Below are 20,351 nucleotides of genomic sequence, written 5' to 3' on the forward strand. Positions count from 1 at the left end.
GATAGCGAGAACCTTGCACTAACAATGAAAAGACAGCGAAGGGATGTATGTCTTCAGCTTTTTCACCTGACGTCGAGAGCTCGTCCCCAAAAGGTAGCATGAAGGAAACACCATGTGAAATCCACGTTAGATAAACTGAGGGAGGAAAACTGTACTAATGCCTCAATTCGATCAGAATTTGTTTTGCTATAACAAGCTGATTTTTAATTATTTGTTTTTAAAAAGCAGATTTTCCTACATTTTTCTCTTGAAAATGTCGAATAACATATTTTTATAATCAAATGTCATACTGCGTATTTATATGATTTACTTTTGCTTTAGAAATAAGTGTCGAATTAAAATTTAAATTACCTGTTTCTTTAAAATTCTTACAATTTAAAATAGACAGTAATTATTCATTAGGATAGGGGTTACATGACTAAACTATCTCATAATGGAGGCAAGAAGAAACTGTCACAGCAGTAATATTGCCTGCACAAAATGAATATGGTACAACTGACCACCATGTGCGTTATAACAGACCCTGTATACTAGAGTTTTCAGTATAAAAACCAATACTGTGCAAAAGACCATAAGAATACTAGCATTCATTCAATAAATTGTATGATTTTGCTGTAACCAGCTGCTTTGTAATCATTTGTATAAAAAAAAACAGATTTTTCATAAAAATGACCCCAAACCTTCAATTTGCAAACTTTCGTTGAACTAGAGAGATATATTCCACGTTATACGGCTTTATTACTGTCAGAACGTAACGCCCTGAATCAAGGCCAGCTTCAATGTTGTTGTTGTTGTTGTTGTTGTTGTGGTCTTCAGTCCTGAGACTGGTTTGATGCAGCTCTCCATGCTAGTCTATCCTGTGCAAGCTTCTTCATCCCCCAGAACCTACTGCAACCTACATCCTTCTGAATCTGTTTGGTGTATTCATCTCCTGGTCTTCCTCTACGATTTTTACCCTCAACGCTGCCCTCCAATACTAAATTGGCAATCCCTTGATGCCTCAGAACATGTCCTACCTACCGATCCCTTCGTCTAGTCAAGTTGTGCCACAAACTTGTCTTCTCCCCAATCCGATTCAATACCTCATTAGTTATGTGATCTACCCATCTAATCTTCAGGATTCTTCTGTAGCACCACATTTCGAAAGCTTCTATTCTCTTCTTGTCCAAACTATTTGTCGTCCATCTTTCACTTCCATACATGGGTACACTCCATACAAATCCTTTCAGAAAATACTTCCTGACACTTAAATCTATGTGTATCTGTTATAATTATGAATATATGACGTAATTATTACCGAAATATTCGGCAGTGGGAATGAACATCTCAGAACCGGTGATAAAAATAAAAGCAGGAGACTTTGTAGTCAGGGCACCCACACCCACATTTTGAAGAGAAAACTGTTTCAGTTGTAAGTACTTTATGCGTAAGCACAACCGATTTAGCAGCATTTTAGCTGCATTATCAGGTCCAATAAGATTAAATCACGTTCTGACTAGAGACAAGAATGAACGTTGGGTCATTCCATTTTCATTTCCGTTCAGGACATGACTTGATTTTGTTGCACGTGCTCATGGAGGTAAAATACGGCAAACCGGTCGTGCTTATAAATAAAGTATTAACGGCTGAAGTGGTTTTATCTTCAAAATAAAATTAAATGTTCTAATAGTGACCTTAAAAGGACATATAATTTTTTTAATGGATTATTTGGATTTTATGCTGTTCCTAATTATGGAGAGATGACGTAAGTCAAAGTTTTTATACAATGTAAGATTGCCGGTAGAAACCGATAAATTCATCTGCATACTCTTAGACCTCTCCATTGAAAAGACGTTCAGTTTGTAGTATAGTGACTCATTCAGGTGAACGTGGAGTGCTGCTACGAGCGACGTTACACACAGCTCCAGTGCTTGTTATGCAACCCGCGTAATATTCGGGCGGCGCCCAGACCTCCCGGTGTATGCAATGTCACGCTCACAGCAGCCGGCGCGCGCTGTTGTCGGTGAATGCGGACAAACAAAGATCCCTTTGCGAGCGCTAAAGGCCAACTTTATATACGGCCGCACCTGTGAATGGGGGGCGACGGTGGCGCCAGGGGCCACTCGGCGGCGGTCGCTGATGGTGCGCGGGTAATCGCGGCTCAGCCCCTGATTGGCGGCACATACGATTTGCATACAGAGCAGATCAGCTGCTGCCGACGCCCGCGTCCGCGCGCAAATTCTGCCGGCTGGGCCCCAGCGTGGGGTGGGCGCCGTGTCAAGCGGTGGACGGCGCCTGAAGTAGAAGCCCTGGCTGAAGAGCTCTTTACAAGATGTATTGAAACGTCCCCTTAGAAAAATTATAAATGACTGTGCTTAAACTGGCACACAATATTTTTCAGCGCAACGCAATCTGACTTTCAATAATCCCTACAAAAGAATGGCACTGACTAACATTAACCTATACGTTTCACAAATCACTTACCTCCCAAAAATCTTCTTTACTCGAACTACAGCAATATCTCTGGCGCCTCTACTGCCAGCTAAATAAAGGATTCAAACTTAATAGTGTTCAAAAGTCATAATATATATAGCAGTTCATGACATCCAAAGGTACTGTTTCTGATGGACACACGCCCAGATCATCCGCCTAAAAAATCCGCCATCTCACTTCCCCACATCCACCACTGCTGGCGGCTCACCTCCAATTGCGCAACGCTACGCGCTGTTAACAGCCAACTGCCCAACACTACAATAGCCAACAACAATGCAAACCAGCCACAGACTGCACACAGCACAGTCAGTGATTTTCATACAGAGCGCTACGTGGCGTTACCAATATAAAAACCTAAACAGCCTACTTACATAGCATCCATGCACCCCATAAAAATTTTTACAAATTGTTTTGGGCAGTGGCCAATACAGATTTGAAAATTTTTTCGTAATTACAATAACAAAGAAATCAAATGCACACATTAATTGATACAATGTTGGTCATAAGCTAAAATATTCTCACAGTAAAATTGCAGTGTTTTTTTTTTCTCAGAGTCTGAGCAGTAAAAGAAAATGCACACGGAAGTAGTGGATTTCCATGCAGTCTTGAAGAAGTAGTGTTGTCCTTCCAACGGAAAGACAGTGCTGACTGTTGACATGCAGACAGGTAATGGGCCACAACAGAGCAAACCTACCGCAGAGTCAGTCGAAGTTTTGAAGAATATTGGTAGGTAGGTCATCACAGAGCAGACCACTGTAGTCATGTTAGAGATTACGGTATTGGTGGGCCACCAGAGGTGCAGACCCACTGCAGTCCTTGTATAAATAATGGTATTGGTGGGCCATCAAAGATGCAGACCCACTGTAGTCCTTGTAGAGACCGCCAGCAGCCATCTGTTGCGACTGTGCATGTGCACAATCACAATCGAAGAGTCTTGCGGACAATATAGCAAGTCCATAAATCACCGCTTGTGCACTCAAAGTTTTTGGAGTTGACCTTAGAATCAGCAATGCTGTTAATAAGTCCCTTGCTGAATTTTCAACACACTTGGGGGCACTAACAGTCCTCTTTTTTTTCACATATTGTGCATGTACTATCACCAACAGAAACGTGTGAAGTGAAATGTAACTTACAAGTTACTTAATTTGATGAACTGGTATCAATTACAATTTTATAACGTAAGAATACTATAACAAAGGTACAAAACACATCATTAAAGAACATAAAAATACAGATAACATTTGTAGTTACACTACTGGCTATTAAAATTGCTACACCACGAAGATGACGTGATACAGACGCGAAATTTAACTGACAGAAAGAAGATGCTGTGATATGCAAATGATTAGCTTTTCAGAGCATTCACACAAGGTTGGCGCCGGTGGTGACAGCTACAACCTGATGAAGGTTTCCAACCGATTTCTCATAAACAAAGAGCAGTTGACCGGCGTTGTCTGGTAAAACGTTGTTGTGATGCCTCGTGTAAGGAGGAGAAATGCGTACCATCACGTTTCCGACTTTGATAAAGGTCGGATTGTTGCCTATCGTGATTGCGATTTATCGTATCGCGACATTGCTGCTCGCGTTGGTCGAGATCCAATGACTGTTCTCAGAATATGGAATCGGTGGGTTCATGAGGGTAATACGGAACACCATGCTGGATCCCAACGGCCTCGTATGACTAGCAGTCGAGATGACAGGCATCTTATCCGCATAGCTGTAACGGATCGTGCAGCAACGTCTCGATCCATGAGTCAACTGATGGGGACGTTTGCAAGACACACACCATCTGCACGAACAGTTCGACGACGTTAGCAGCAGTAAGGACTATCAGTTCAGCGACCATGGCTGCGGTTACACTCGGCGCTGCATCACAGGCAGGAGCGCCCGCGATGGTGTACTCAACGACGAACTTGGGTGCACGAATGGCAAAATATCATTTTTCGGATGAATCCAGGTTATGTTGACAGCATCATGATGGTCGCATCCGTGTTTGGAAACATCGCGGTGAATGCACATTGGAAGTGTGTATCCGTTATCGTCATACTGGCGTATCACCCGGCGTGATGGTAGACGTCTCGGTCACCTCTTGATCGTATTGATGGCACTTTGAAAAGTGGACGTTACATTTCAGATGTGTTACAATCCGTGGCTCTACCCTTCATTCGATCCCGGCGAAACCCTGCATTTCAGCAGGATAATGCACGACCGCATGTTGCAGGTCCTGTACGGGACTTTCTGGATACAGCAAATGTTCGACTGCTGCTCATTCTCCGGGCCTCTCACCAACTGAAAACGCCTGGTCAATGGTGGCCGAGCAACTGGCTCGTCACTATACGGCAGTCATTACTCTTGATGAACTGTGGTATCTTGTTGAAGCTGCATGGGCAGCTGTACCTGTACATGCCATCCAAGCTCTGTTTGACACAATGCCCAGGCGTATCAAGGCCTTTATTACGGCCAGAGGTGGTTGGTCTGGGTACTGATTTCTCAGGATCTATGCACCCAAATTGTGTGAAAATGTATCACATGTCAGTAATAGTATACTATCTTCATCCAATGAATACCCGTTTACCATCTGCATTTCTTATTTGTGTAGCAATTTTAGTGGCCAGTGGTGTATGTCGTGGTACACTGAAGTAGTTCTAAGAATGTAGTCCATTGCCGCAGTCACTTAAGGCATTCAAAGCTGCAAACGGTATGGATATTGAACTACGTGATTGGAGGAGATTATAAAAATAGTACATTTTTCAGTGACCGTATCTGACAAGACCATTGACAGTGAAAGTAAGTGTACCTAAAGGTGCTGTTAAGAAAATTGGTGTTCCTACTACTGATGTTATAAGTGGTGCTGAAAGATAACACTTGGAACAGTACGCATTTTTAATATCTGGTGGTTACAATTAAACTTTCCCTATTTAATACGTTATAACACAGAAACTAATTACCGTACGAGTACCAGACTTGGTACCATAAATGTCTCAAGAATGGGGTGCATGATTTCCATGCGTCACAGCGCCACCGTCCACTTACAACAACAACCACCAGATGCTCTGATCAGTCATCGTGATTCATAGTTTCACACACCTGACCATTCGCAGTGCACTTGACGTATCGACTTGAGCTTGCACAGTAGAAGCAGGGCATTATTTCTAAAGATCTATTATCAAGCTAACAGTAATGCTGTTGCTGTACTTCGAGAATATCGCCAGCTGAAGGGATTAAGGAAGGGCCCTCTTTCTACATCTGTTGTAAGGAGTATGATTAAGTGGAGAACTCCTGGAAGAGGTGGTTAAAGAAATCGTTGTTGCTACGGCTGACAACGCTGCGAGGAATTCCCGATCGTCAGGAAGTGCGTGTCGTCTGTCACGTCAGTTGAACATTACGTGGTCCACTGTACGGAAGGTGCTTCGAACCATTCCCAAGCTGTTACGAAATGTAGGCTTCCACGCCCGGAAATGTCATGTCCATTATAATTATCCGGGCTGTTATGCCGTGGTCGGTTGATGAATTCTGTGTCAATTCCCAACGTTTCGTCCCTTTCTGTGGAGGACATCTTCAAGGGGGTCTGTAGCTCGATGGAAGGTCCAACACACCCACTGGCTCGCTACTGACTGCCGGTAAATTCCGAGGCGTGACGCCACGTGTTTTGAAAACGCCAGTGCAGTTGTCCGCTGCCGTCGATCGCCGTTGCCATCACCCAGTAATGAACGGGTGGTACACATCTTCTTCAACACCAGCATCCTTATACAGTCTAATTTTGCGCCCTCCTCCTTTCGACTGAAATTATTAGGGTGTTTGGCGATTTCGATTGCCTCCCTGTAGAGCCTTTCGTAATATTCCCTTGTGGCCTCTAGTACTTGCGTCTCCTCGAAACCAATATGGTGGTTACTTGGCTGGAAGGCATGCTCCGCAACAGCTGATCGTTCCGTTTCTCCTCTTCTACAGCCCGGATAATTGTGATGGACATGGCATTTAGTATCAGACCCCTCTACGGGGAGGAGATGTCAAGAGAAGAGCGACCCCTGGGAGGGCTCCAGAAGAAGAGAGTGCAGCTTTTGTGTTCCCTCACATTCCTGTCTCGTTGCAGAGCCGTCGGCGTTATACCGAAGTTTCTGAAGATAAAGTGACTGTTCTATTCGGGAAAGGCACAACGCATTTTCAAACGGACTGAGGGGGCCTTACTACGAGAGCGCATTCAGCAGACCCGATGGGACATGGCAAGCACATACTGTAAGTTAATGTCTCTCCATATTACTATCAGTAATAAACTGTGCAGCGGTGATTGGGATAAAATTAATAGACTACTGCATGAAACCATGGGGATGCGTACGTTGACATCGACTAATAGACAGATGAAGAAGTTTGATAATTTGCTACCTAATCAGACTGTTCGGCAATTATACGTTTCCCAGACGGTTATCAATTTATCCAAACGTTCGTTATCTGACGATGAGACATCTGTGCTTCACAAGGGTGGAAACTTTGCTGTTAGTCCTCGTTTTGTGCCCACGGAAGAAATTATAGCCAGTGTAGAAGCAGGAATTCGAAGTGTGGATTCTGTAACAGCTGAAGAAATCCTTATAGAAACAGTGAGAATGTTACCCAATGCAAAACCGCCGACGAGTAATATAACTGTGGGTTAGAGATGAGCTTTAACACTCCTTAATGACGACGATAGTATTTTGATTCTCCCTACTGACAAAGGAAGCGCAACGGTCGTTATGGATGTGGCCGACTATCAGAGTAAAATTACTGATCTACTGGATCCGCAAGCATATGGGAAGCTGAATAAGGACCCCACTAACAACGTTCTTGCCCGCATCTCGTGGTCGTGCGGTAGCGTTCTCGCTTCCCACGCCCGGGTTCCCGGGTTCGATTCCCGGCGGGGTCAGGGACTTTCTCTGCCTCGTGATGGCTGGGTGTTGTGTGCTGTCCTTAGGTTAGTTAGGTTTAAGTAGTTCTACGTTCTAGGGGACTGATGACCATAGATGTTAAGTCCCATAGTGCTCAGAGCCATTTGACCTATTTAACAACGTTCTTAGAACTGTGTCGCGGTTAATAAAAATGTCCTCCATTGAAGAGAGCGTACAGGAAGGTCTCTGCAATTCGGTTGCCCTACCAAAGAGGTTTTATGGATTGCCCAAAATTCATAAAGAAAATGTGCCGTTAACACCGACACTGAGTGCCATTGGTTCGCCCACCTATTCGTTAGCCAAGTTTTTGACTACGATCTTAAAACCACATGTGGGAGCGTTCGGGCTCTTATATAAAGAATCCGACACATTTCATCAGCAGATTGAATGGCATAGTGGTCCAGCCGGAGGACATATTGGTCAGCTTCGATGTGGTATCGCTGTTGACCATGGTTCCAAATGGTTCAAATGGCTCTGAGCACTATGGGACTTAACTGCTGAGGTCATCAGTCACCTATAACTTAGAACTACTTGAACCTAACTAACCTAAGGACAACACACACATCCATGCCCGAGACAGGATTCGAACCTGCGACCGCAGCGGTCGCGCGGTTCCAGACTGTAGCGCCTAGAACCGGTCGGCCACTCCGGCCGGCATGGTTCCACTTGATGATGTATTGGGACAGCTGGATCGAATTTTTCCTGCCGATATTTCAGAACTGTTTAAGTATTGTTTGACGACCACATACTTCAAGTGGAATGAACAGTTTTATGAAAAAACCGATGGCGTGGCTATGGGGGCCCCTTAAGTCCCGTAATAGCAAGCTTCTTTATGGAGAAACTCGAAGAACTGGAATTAGGTACTGCCAGCATAAAAACCAAATGTATGGTTCCGATTGTGGATGAGACGTTTGTGCTGTGGAGACATGGCAGGGAGGAACTAAGCCGATTCCACTAACATCTGAATAGTATAAACTCGAGAATTCAGTGTACAATGGAGGAGGAGGTAGACATGAAATTACATTTCCTCGATGTGCTTGTTTTTAGAAACGAATGTGGTAGTTTGGGGCACTCAGTATACCGAAAACCCACGCACACGGATTGTTATTTGCACCGGGACTCGAACCACCACCCACAACAGAAGCGGGGTGTTATCAAGACGTAGCGGACAGAGCTAGAAATATTTGTGAACCCGAGTTGCTCGACGCTGAGAAGGAACATCGCCACAATGCAGTAATGAAGAACGGGTATTCGTCCGCCGAAATAGAACGTGCGTTGAGACAGCCACGCAGAAATCAAAGCGACGTACAGGCTACTGCAAAATCTAAGGTTTTCCTGCCGATTGTTAAAAATGTAACGGAAGGAGTAGGGAGGATCTTGACGAAGCGGAATGTTACCGTAATTTACAAGCCCACCAGGAAGATACAGGAATACCTTAACCCTGCCAAGGACGCTCGCAAACCACTGGAAAAAGCTGGAGTGTATAGAATCCCATGCAGCTGTGGAGATGTTTATGTGGGTACCACCAAAAGAACTGTTTCAAAATCTTTAGAGGAGCACAAGGGAAATTGTAGAAGAGGAGAAACGGAACGATCAGCTGTTGCGGAGCATGCTTTCCAGCTAGGTAACCACCATATTCGTTACGAGGAGAGGCAAGTACTAGCGGCCACAAGCGGATATTACGAAAGGCTCTACAGAGGGGCAATCGAAATCGCCAAACACCATAATAATTTCAATCGAAAGGAGGAGGACGTGAAATTCAACGGTACATGAATGCCGGTGTTGAAGAAGATGTCTACCAACCGTCCACTACTGGGTGATGGCCACGGCGATCGACGGCAGCGGACAGTGGCCAACTGCACTGACGTTTTCAAAACACGTGACGTCACGCCTCGGCGCGGGAGCGCGCGGACACGGAATTTAGCGACAGTCAGTAGCGAGCCAGTGGGTGTGTTGGACCTTCCACCGAGCTACAGACCCCCCTTGAAGATGTCCTCCGCGGACGGGGACGAAACGATGGTAATTGACACAGAATTCATCAACCGACCACGGCAAAACAACCCGGATAATTGCAATGGACATTCCCTAGCTGTATCAGTACACGATCCATGTAGTTTATTTTATTTTATTTACACTTTAAGTTCTGTATAACCAAATTGAGGAGCAAATCTCAAAGGTCATAGAACGTGTCAGTACATGACAGTCCGTAAGTTTCATTAAATGCAGTCAACAATATAATAATCAACTTAGTTTTTCAAGTAACTGCTCAGCAGAACAGAAGGGATGATCCGTGAGGAAACTCTTCAGTTTCTCTTGGAAAGCGCGTGGATTACTGCTACGACTTTCTAATTCTTGTGGTAGCTTACTGAAAATGGATGCAGCAGAATGCTGCACAACTTTCTGCACAAGAGTTGCGGGAGTCCAATCCAAATTAAGGTTTGATTTCTGCTGAGTATTAACTGAGTAAAGGATGCTTATTCTTGGGAATAAGCCAATATTGTTAACTAGAAATGGTAAAAAAGTTATATGTATATATATATATATATTGAGAGGCCAACGTCAAAACACCCAGACTCGTGTCTAGGCGTCGACAAGAGGTTCGTGAACTTACACCACTTACTGCCCGATCCGCCCGTTTTTGAGCAAAAAATATCATTTTAGAATAGAAATAGTTACCCAAAAATATCATACCATAAGCCATAAGCGAATGAAAATAAGCAAAGTAGACTAATTTTCGTGTTGGACGATCACTCATTTCAGATACCGTTCGAATAATAAAAATAGCAGCATTAAGTCTTTCAACAAGCTTCTGAAGGTGGCCTTTCCACGACAGTTTACTATCTATCTGAACATCTAGAAATTTTAACTGTTCACTTTCACTAATCATATGCCCATTCTGTGAAATTGAAACTTCCGGTTTTGTTGAATTGTGTGTTAGAAACTGTAAAAACTGAGTCTTACTGTGATTTAGCGTTAGTTTATTTTCTACAAGCCATGAACTTAGGTCATGAACTGCACTATTCCAAACCGAGCCAATGTTGCACACAACATATTTTACTACCAAGATAGTGTCATCAGCATACAGAAATATTTTAGAGTTACTCGTAATAGTAGAGGGCATATCATTTATATAAATAAGGAACAGGAGTGGCCCAAAAACTCATCCCTGGGGCATCCCCCCCCCCCCCCCCCCCACTTAACTGTACCCACAGTCATTCTCAACATTTTGAGTGATGACCTTTTGCTGTCTGATGCTAAAGTAAGAGGTGAACCAATTGTTAACTACTCCACGTATTCCGTAATAGTCCAACTTCTGGAGCAATATTTTATGATCAACACAATCAAACGCCTTAGTTAACTCATAAAAATATGCCTTCCGTTCGAAACCTTTTATTTAAGCCATCCAGTACCGCACAGAGAAAAGAGAATAAAGCATTCTCAGTTGTTAATACACTTCTAAAGCTTAACTGTACATTTGATAGAAATAATCAATTATCCTTACACACACAGCCTTTTCAAAACCTTCAGCATTCACTGATGGCATAGAAATAGATCTAAAAGTGTCTCCATTATCCCTTTCTCCCTATTCGTAAAGTGGCTTTACTACTGAGTACTTTAATCGTTCAGGAAAGTGAACATTCGTAATGGAAAAATTACAAATATGGCTAAATACGGGGCTAACGTGTGCAGCACAGTACTTTAATACTCTGTTAGGCACTCCATCATAACCATGAGAATCCTCAGTTTTCCGTGATTTAACTATTGACTCAATGTCCTCCTTGCCTGTACCACAGAGTAGTATTTCAGACATCAGGGTCGGAAAGGCATTTGCCAAGAAAGTTCTATGATTCCATGTAGAAACAGAATTCTTATTTTATTCACCAGCAATGCTCACATAATCATTGTTAAATACTGTAAATGTATCTGATTTATCAGTAACAGAATTATTTTTATTATGAACAGACTTTGTATCGTCGACCTTGTGTTGCTGAGCAGACACTTCCTTCACAACTGACCATATGGTTTTAAATTTGTACTGTGAATCAGCTATTGTATTATCATACCACATACTCTTTGCCTTCCTAATAACATTTTTAAACACCTTACTATACTGTTCGTAATGGGCTACTGTAGCTTTATTGTGATTACGTCTAACATTTTGATACAATTCCAGCGTTGTTCTACATGATATCCTTATCCCACTGGTCAGCCATCCAGGTTGCCTATTACTGTTAGTACCCCGTTTAGAACGTTATAATGGAAAGGAACTCTCAAAGAGCATGAGAAATATGTTGAGGAAAGCATTAGATTTATCATATACGTTACAGGCAATATAAACATCCTGCCACTCTTGTTCCTTGACAAGGTTTAAAAATTGTCTATTGCTGTTGCATTAACCTCCCTACATAATTTGTAATTATATGTGACATTTACTTGAGTACAAAGGTCTTTTAGTGTTAAAATTTGTGCATCATGGTCTGAAAGGCCATTCATCCGTTTACTAACAGAATGTCCATGTAGTAATGAAGAATGAATAAAAATATTGTCTATGATTGTGCTAAGGCTTGACTAAGAGGGTTTAAAATTATTCGTCGGCTGAAGCAATTTCAAAAAATACACAACGGTTGAAGGCTTGAATTACAAATAAGGTGGACAATTACACGTTAAAAATACCAAAAACCATTTTAATAATCATAATAACTGTAACAATTTATAGTGACAACTGAAGTCCTTCATAATCAGGCCTTCAGCCGTTGATTGTGTGTAACATTGCTTGTGGCCTTCAGTCGACAACAGCTTGTAATTCTTCTAATAATGCTTTCAGCCGCCTGTGTAGTAAAATCTTTAAAAATTGCGGTTGAGAGTTTTTTTAAAAAAATGAAGTGTATGTGTTTTCTGTGAAACCAACGGTAACTGATTAGGCGATGTCCACACCTAATCCTGCTTTCCCTAAGTCCCATGTCTCATTTGTGGCAGACAGTAGTTTCGATCCACGGATCTCTGGGTTATGGGCACAGGTCGCTTTAGGGAGCACTGTCTGTGGATCACTCCGTCTTATTTGAACAAATTGTCATAATTCTTTAAAATGTACCCTGATGTTTTAACATGTTATTGCCTTCCCTACTTGTAAATCATGCCTATAGCCGTTAATTGTTTGTAACACTGCCTTCAGCCTACGATTAACTTTCAATCCAGTTGTAGTGAGGCCTTCAGCGGTCACTATGGCTTGTTACAATTTATTAAGATTATTAGAAAAGGTTTTAGTATTTTTAAGGTGTGATTGTCCACCTCATTTGTAGTCCAGGCCTTCAGCCCTTGTGTATTCTGAAACTGATTGTGGCCTTCAGCCCATGAATAATGTTCGACCTTCATAATCAGGCCTACAGCTAAATATCTTAGGATTTGTTAATGTGTAACTGCCATCCTCACTTGTAATTCAGGCCTTCAGCCGTTGTCGAAAATTGCTGCTGACTTTCAGCCGTTAATTGTTTTTAACATTGCATGTTGCTTTAAGCCGACAAGTAGTTTCAGTTCCGTCTTGATAAGGCCTTCAGTCGTCAGTATAACTTGCTACAGTTATCAAGATTGTTAAAAGGGTTTTTGGTATTTTTAACGTTTAATTGTCGTTCTTATCGGTAACTCAGTCCTTCAGCCGTTCTGTATTTTTGAAATTGCTTCTGGCCTTCAGCCGATGAATAATTTGGAACCTTCTTAGCCAGGCCTGCAGCCGTTGATTGTGTGTAACATTGTTTGCGGCCTTCAGGCGATGCCGGCCGGAGTGGCCGCGCGGTTAAAGGCGCTGCAGTCTGGAACCGCACGACCGCTACGGTCGCAGGTTCGAATCCTGCCTCGGGCATGGATGTGTGTGATGTCCTTAGGTTAGTTAGGTTTAAGTAGTTCTAAGTTCTAGGGGACTTATGACCACAGCAGTTGAGTCCCATAGTGCTCAGAGCCATTTGAACCATTGTTGAGCCTTCAGGCGACAATAGCTTGCAGTTCTTCTAATAAGGCTTTCAGCCGCCAGTGTAGTAAAATCTTTTAGAGAATGATTCTTGTGAGGTTCTTTTTAAAAATAAAGTGTATGTGTTTTCTGTGCAACCAACGGTAAGCTATTAGGCCCCGTCCACACTTTTCCTGCTTTCCTGCTTCCCAACGCGTCAGTGGTAGCAGAGTGTGGTTGAGATTGTAATATTCCCATTACAGTTACGTTGGTTTGAATTGTAACATGGTATTTGTCGTGCTATTTGTGGTTTTAGGCGAATAATTCTAATGACGATCAGTCAGTGCCCCTGGATCGGCCTGTTGAGGAAGGACCACGTCATTTATGAGCTGGCAATAAGGCATCAGTCTATTGAAGGTAGTATTCTGGACTTAGATCCCCATTTGCGTGCTATGGTTCTTTAGCCTGTTGACGTCACGCTGGATGTTGTGGGTGAGACAGAAGCAGCTATTGAGTTTTGTTTAACGCCATTAGGGGCCTTGAGGACACCATAGGTTTTCTTGGGAGGAACTTATTCCAGTGGCAGTCAGTTAGACAGGGTGTGTGCACGGTTAATGCTAGTTTTTGAGTAGGTGGCCAACCTTTAGTGCCTTTAACTTCTGGTAGCTGCTTTAGGTTGGTCAGCTTCGAATAATACTTGAAGTCGGTCATCTTGTGAGACTTAGCTTGGTACCTACTTCAGTGCAGAGATGTCGGGTTGCCTATGGGCATGTGTTCCCTCTGCATGGAAGCGTGCTGGGCCCATAACCCAGAAGCTTGTGGATCGAAACCACGCTCTGCTACCACTGAAACGTGTAACTTAGGGAAAGCAGGAAAGGTGGGGACGGGCCTAATCAGTTACCGTTGATTGCACAGAAAACACATACACTTAATTTTTAAAAACCTAAACTTACTACAATAATTTTAAATGATTATACTAAAATGGAGGCTAAAAAACCCTATTACAAGAATTGCAAGTTATTGTCGCTGGAGGCCACAAGCAGTATTACACAATATCAATGGCGGGAGACCTAATTAAGAAGTCTGATAATTATTCGTGAGCTGATGGCCACAAGCAATTTCAGAATACACAAAGGCTGGAGGCCTGAATTATAAATAAAGTGGACACTTTCACTTTAAAAATACTAAAACCGTTTCTAATTATCTTAATAACTTGTAACAAGTTATTGTGACGGCTGAGGCCGCACTAAAACAGAATTTAAAGTTATTTGTCGGCTGAAAAAATGGTTCAAATGGCTCTGAGCACTATGGGACTTAACATCTTAGGTCATCAGTTCCCTAGAACTTAGAACTACTTAAACGTAACTAATCTAAGGACATCACACAACACCCAGCCATCACGAGGCTGAGAAAATCCCAGACCCCGCCGGGAATCGAACCCGGGAACCCGGGCGTGGGAAGCGAGAACGCTACCGCACGACCACGAGATGCGGACTGTCGGCTGAATCTCACAAGCAATGCTATAAATAACTACCTGCTGAAGGCCCGATTAAGAAAAGAATCAAAATTATTGTGGGCTGAAGGCCCCAAGCAATTTTTATAACAGTAATTGAAGGCCTGAATTGCAAGTAAGGTAGGCAGTTGCATGTTGAAATACCAAGACCCATTTTAAAACAATCTTAACGAACTGTAACTAGGTACAGTGCCGGCTGTGGGCCTTACTAACAGAAAATTGAAAATAATTAGTTTGCTGAATGCCACAAGCAGTGTTACAAACAATTAACGGCTGAAGGCAGGAATTAGAAGTGGGGAAGGCAATAATATGTTAAAACATCAGAATAAATTTTAAACAATTATGCCAACTTGTCCACATAAGATGGGGTGATCCACAGACAGTGCACCCTGGATCGACATGAGGAAGGTGACTACAGCTGTGTAAGAGGTGAGACAGGCAGCCGGCCGAAGTGGCCGTGCGACCAAAGGCGCTGCAGTCTGGAACCGCAAGACCGCTATGGTCGCAGGTTCGAATCCTGCCTCGGGCATGGATGTTTGTGATGTCCTTAGGTTAGTCAGGTTTAACTAGTTCTAAGTTCTAGGGGACTAATGACCTCAGCAGTTGAGTCCCATAGTGCTCAGAGCCATTTGAGCTGCGCCCCCTACCGACCTGATGTCCGTTCACAACCCGCGTCTCTCCAGATCCATTCGCAGACAGCATTAAAATAACTGCTTATTCAAAAGCACAAGATACTCACGGATCTGGGAAAACAAATCCACCAACAACTCTCAAAGACGAACAACACGGACTATTTATGAGTCGGCACAAACACAGAGAAGCCAGAAGCGGTCGGGAAACCAAATGCACGACGTCCGCTGCGACGAGCGACCGAACAACCAACCAACGGCATTCCCCACTCAAGTCAGGCACGGGAAAGATCCCAGTATAAACTGTCGACTGACAACCTATTGCGATGAGGTCACTTCGACGGACACACACACACACACACACACACACACACACACACACACACACGCACGGAAGTGAAAGTTGCACTCCTCGAATATCATGGGCCGGCCGGTGTGGCCGAGCGGTTCCAGCCGCTTCAGTCTGGAACCGCACAACCGCTACGGTCGCTAGGTTCGAATCCTGCCTCGGGCATGGATGTGCGTGATGTCCTTAGGTTAGCTAGGTTTAAGTAGTTCTAAGTCCCAGGGACTGATGACTTCAGATGGGAAGGCCCATAGTGCTCAGAGCCATTTGAACCATTTGATTATCACGGTCCATTCAACTAAAACTCGCTGAATCCGGTCCTTGACGTGGTCGTGCACTCTCGCGACCACAACCTTCCGTCGGACAGTGCGTGTGTGTCGCCAGCGGTCGGACGAGTACTGGCTGTCCGGCGCTCACTGCTGCTCCGTCCCAACTCAACTCCCTGGACACATGACGACCCAGAAATACTTTAAGCCGCTCCAAAGATGGTACCACAGTACGTGCTATCGATAAGCGCTGCTGCTGTCGCTCACGGGCAGACAAGGTGAGCAAACGTAGTGGCGCTAGTAAACACACTAAGAAAACGAAAAGCCACTATCGCTATTACAAGATGCCAAGCTATGAACGGTATCAACGCGAGCCGCACACGGCTCAGTAACGTTTTTCCACTGTCCCATGTTGACGCCCCATACACCAAGCGAGGCTTCGTTTGGCATTTGCCGGCGTGATGTGTGGCCTATGAACAGCCGCTCGACCATGATATCCAAGTTTTCTCACCTCCCGCTTAACTGTCATAGAACTTGCAGTGGATGCTGATGCAGTTTGGAATTCCTGTGTGATGGTCTGGACAGATATCCTCCTATTGTATTACGACCCACTTCAACTGTCAGTGGTCTAAGTCAGTCAATAGACGAGGTCGACCTCCACGGTTTTGTGCTGTACGTGTCCCTCCAGGTTTCGACGTCACTATTACATCGGAAACAGTGGACCTACGGATGTTTAGGAGTGTAGAAATCTCGCATACAGATGTATAACACCTGTGACACCGAATCACCTGACCGCGTTCGAAGAGCGTGATTTCCGTGGAGCGCTACATTCTGCTCTCTCACTGTGCCTAAATACTATTGATGTCGCTGATATGGGGTACCTGGCAGTAGGTGGCAGGAAAATGCTCCTAATATGAATAACGTATGTTTTGGGGATGTTCGGATACTTTTGATCACATAGTGTATGTTTCAATTCTTTACGTCATTACTTCTTAGATACAAGGACTACAAAGATGGTAGTAGATTGAACAGATCCTAGTCCAAGCAGTTCTTGTTTTCCTATTATCATTTTTCTCCTCTTTGCTGTCGTGTGTACTGCATGTTACCCACGCTTGCCTACAGGTTGCCCCTATTTTCTTGAGAATTTCGAACACTTTGCACGATTATATAATGTCGAACACTTTATACAGGTCGACAAATCTTTTGTCTGTGTCGTTTCTATTATTAAATGCTACGTCAGAATCGCCTCTCTGGTGCCTGACTGATTGTTATCTAACAGATCCTGAAGATTATTTTCCAATTGTCCATATTTTATTCTTGTAAGGAACTTGGCCAATCAGATGATAAGCTCATTGTGAGTCAGTAAGGCAGAGTTTTTAACTGTTCTCATGTTAATCAGTATGTTCGTAGCGCAACTGATAAAGGAAACATAGGAGAAATTACGACCTCACATATCGACAACCTATGCAGTAATGAACATCGTATCCCCCGTGTTGGTCACTGTGTACTTAGAGCAAATAGCAGAGGAAATCAAAGAATAATTAGAAAAGGGAATTACGCTTGAAGGAGAAGAAATGATCTTTGACTAGTTACATCAAGAGAAGCTTTCCTGGAAAAGAGAAATTGATTAACGTAGGATGTAAGTTTAAGTGCTACGAAGTCTCTTTCAAAAATATTTACCTGGATTGTAGGCTTACGTGTAAGTGAAACGTGCATAATAATGAAGGCAAGAGGATTACAGAAGCTCTTTAAATGTTGCGTTACAGCAGGATGTCGAAAATTCTGTGGCTAGATCATGTAACTATCGAGGATAGATTGCATTTTATTGAGGGAGAAATGTGCTTTATGTCGCAATACTAGAAGTAGATTAACAGGACACAAACTGAGGGATCAAGGAATAGCTATTTTGCTAATGGAGGTAAGTATTCAGAAAATACTGCTAAGAAAGACAAAATTCTGAATCTAATATATAAGCAATAAGATTTTCATGTGGCATATAGAGATTCGCACTTGGGTATTGCTGTTTGCGTAAAGATGTAACTACTAATTGAAGACATAAAGAGGGAGTACAATGCAGGGCACCAATAATTGCAAAAACTTGTAAGAGAAGATTATTTGAAGTAGAGGAATGTTTATACTGGATATAGTTTTGAGTGTAGTCTCAGAAGAGAATCTAGTCTAAATAACTGCGTCAAACAAATCCTCATATTGTTAACTAAAACAAGAACAACCACACATAATTGCTAACGTGATAATAGTTATTAGTGATAATACTTTCAAAGAACCAGAATCTCAGATGTGTAGAGATACCATTTAGCCTTGAGATGACACATTTTTCGAACAATTCCCGTACGACTCCCACTGTGTACGGCTGCCAAGTGATCATCTTGTCAATGTGAGGTATAATGAAATTGTGGTAAGTTACGTAATGCGTCTAAAAGTCACATTTTCAAATGCTAGAAAAGTAGACAATTAGTCACGCCGAAAATAAACAAGTAAGTGCGTACAAACTGTCCACAAATCCATGGTCCTCATCTCAGTTTATTAATGCCATAGTACACTCCTATCGTACACACCCAGATTAAACATGTATTTGATTGCTGTTATGGGATATCCTGATCGCGGATCATAACGGGAAGGGCACTGAACTGTAGTCGAATACAGGAAGTATACGGTTGTCCAATCACTTACTTTTTCAGAAACAATCAAATTACGTGAGCCTTATTTTTCGTAGATGAATTGAACGCAGAAGTATTCAGTATACGTGATCCAAGGCATATCAAGGCATAAGCGATTGCATCCTGTGAGCATATAAATACCTAGCCGCTTTTGTACTGACATCATCTTGTGTTAGTATCCCAACAGTGCTACCAAGGCGTTGTGACGCTTGGGGCACCATCTGGAATGCCTTACAGGGTCAGCAGTACGACCCCGCCTAAGGGCAGCCGTGCTGAGACACGAAATTTAACACTGCTGCCTCGATGGAGCCATCCAAGTCCTGAGACATATAATGCTGGCCGCAGCGCTTCTACAGTGGATGACGGTCGCAGCGTCATACTTTGCCGCCAGCCGGGCAGCGGTGGAGACATGGGCCACGCCTCGACCGCTTCCTCCTTAGCCGCCGAGTCCGGGAGCGTCACTGACAGAAGCAGTGGCCTTGCACCACCACTCGACCACGCTGTGCTCTCTTAGCATTGCTGGACGTCACGAGCGTAAATGTGGGAGGCAGCTCGATGCCTCAACCACACTGCCACTGCTTGAAATTAATCGTGGCGGAGTGCTTCAGTATTCCACGCTGCTGCTATGGTCAAAGGATCGAATCCTGCTTCGGGCATGGGTGTGTGTGATGTCCTTAGATTAGTCAGGTTTAAATAGTTCTAAGTCTAGGGCACTGATATCGTCAGATGTTAAGTCGCACAGTGCTTAGAGCCAGCTACAATACAGGAATGTGAGAAGCAAAAAGCAGTGTGGCTCAGACCTTCTTCAGTGATGTCCATTAAGTTTCAAGAGCTGCACGTCAAGATACACAATAATGCCATTAAAATTGCTACACCAGGAAGAAATGCAGATGATAGACGGATATTCTTTGGACATATATATTATACTAGAACTGACATGTGACTACATTTTCACGCAATTTGGGTGCATAGATCCTGAGAAATTAGTACCCAGAACATCCACCTCTGGCCGTAATAACGGCCTTGATACGCCTGGGCATTGGGTCAAACAGAGCTTGGATGGCGTGTACAGGTACAGCTGCCCATGCAGCTTCAACACGATTCCACAGTTCATGACTGGCGTATAGTGACGAGCCAGTTGCTCGGCCACCATTGACCAGACGTTTTCAGTTGGTGAGAGATCTGGAAGAATGTGCTGGCCACGGCAGCAGTCGAACATTTTCTGTATCCAGAAAGGCCCGTACAGGACCTGCAACATGCGGTCGTGCATTAGCCTGCTGAAAAGTAGGGTTTCGTAGAGATCGAATGAAGGGTAGAGCCACGGGTCGTAACACATCTGAAATACAACTTCCAGTGTTCAAAGTGCCGTCAATGCGAACAAGAGGTGACCGAGACGTGTAATCAATAACACCCCATACCAACACGCCGGGTGATACGCCAGTATGACGATGACGAATACACGCTTCCAATGTGCGTTCACCCCGATGTCGCCAAACACAGATGCGACCATCATGATGCTGTAAACAGAACCTGGATTCATCCGAAAAAATGACGTTTTGCCATTCGTCGTTTAGTACACCATCGTTGGCG

The sequence above is a fragment of the Schistocerca americana genome, chromosome 7 (assembly GCF_021461395.2).
Source record: "Schistocerca americana isolate TAMUIC-IGC-003095 chromosome 7, iqSchAmer2.1, whole genome shotgun sequence".
Classification (NCBI taxonomy): domain Eukaryota; kingdom Metazoa; phylum Arthropoda; class Insecta; order Orthoptera; family Acrididae; genus Schistocerca; species Schistocerca americana.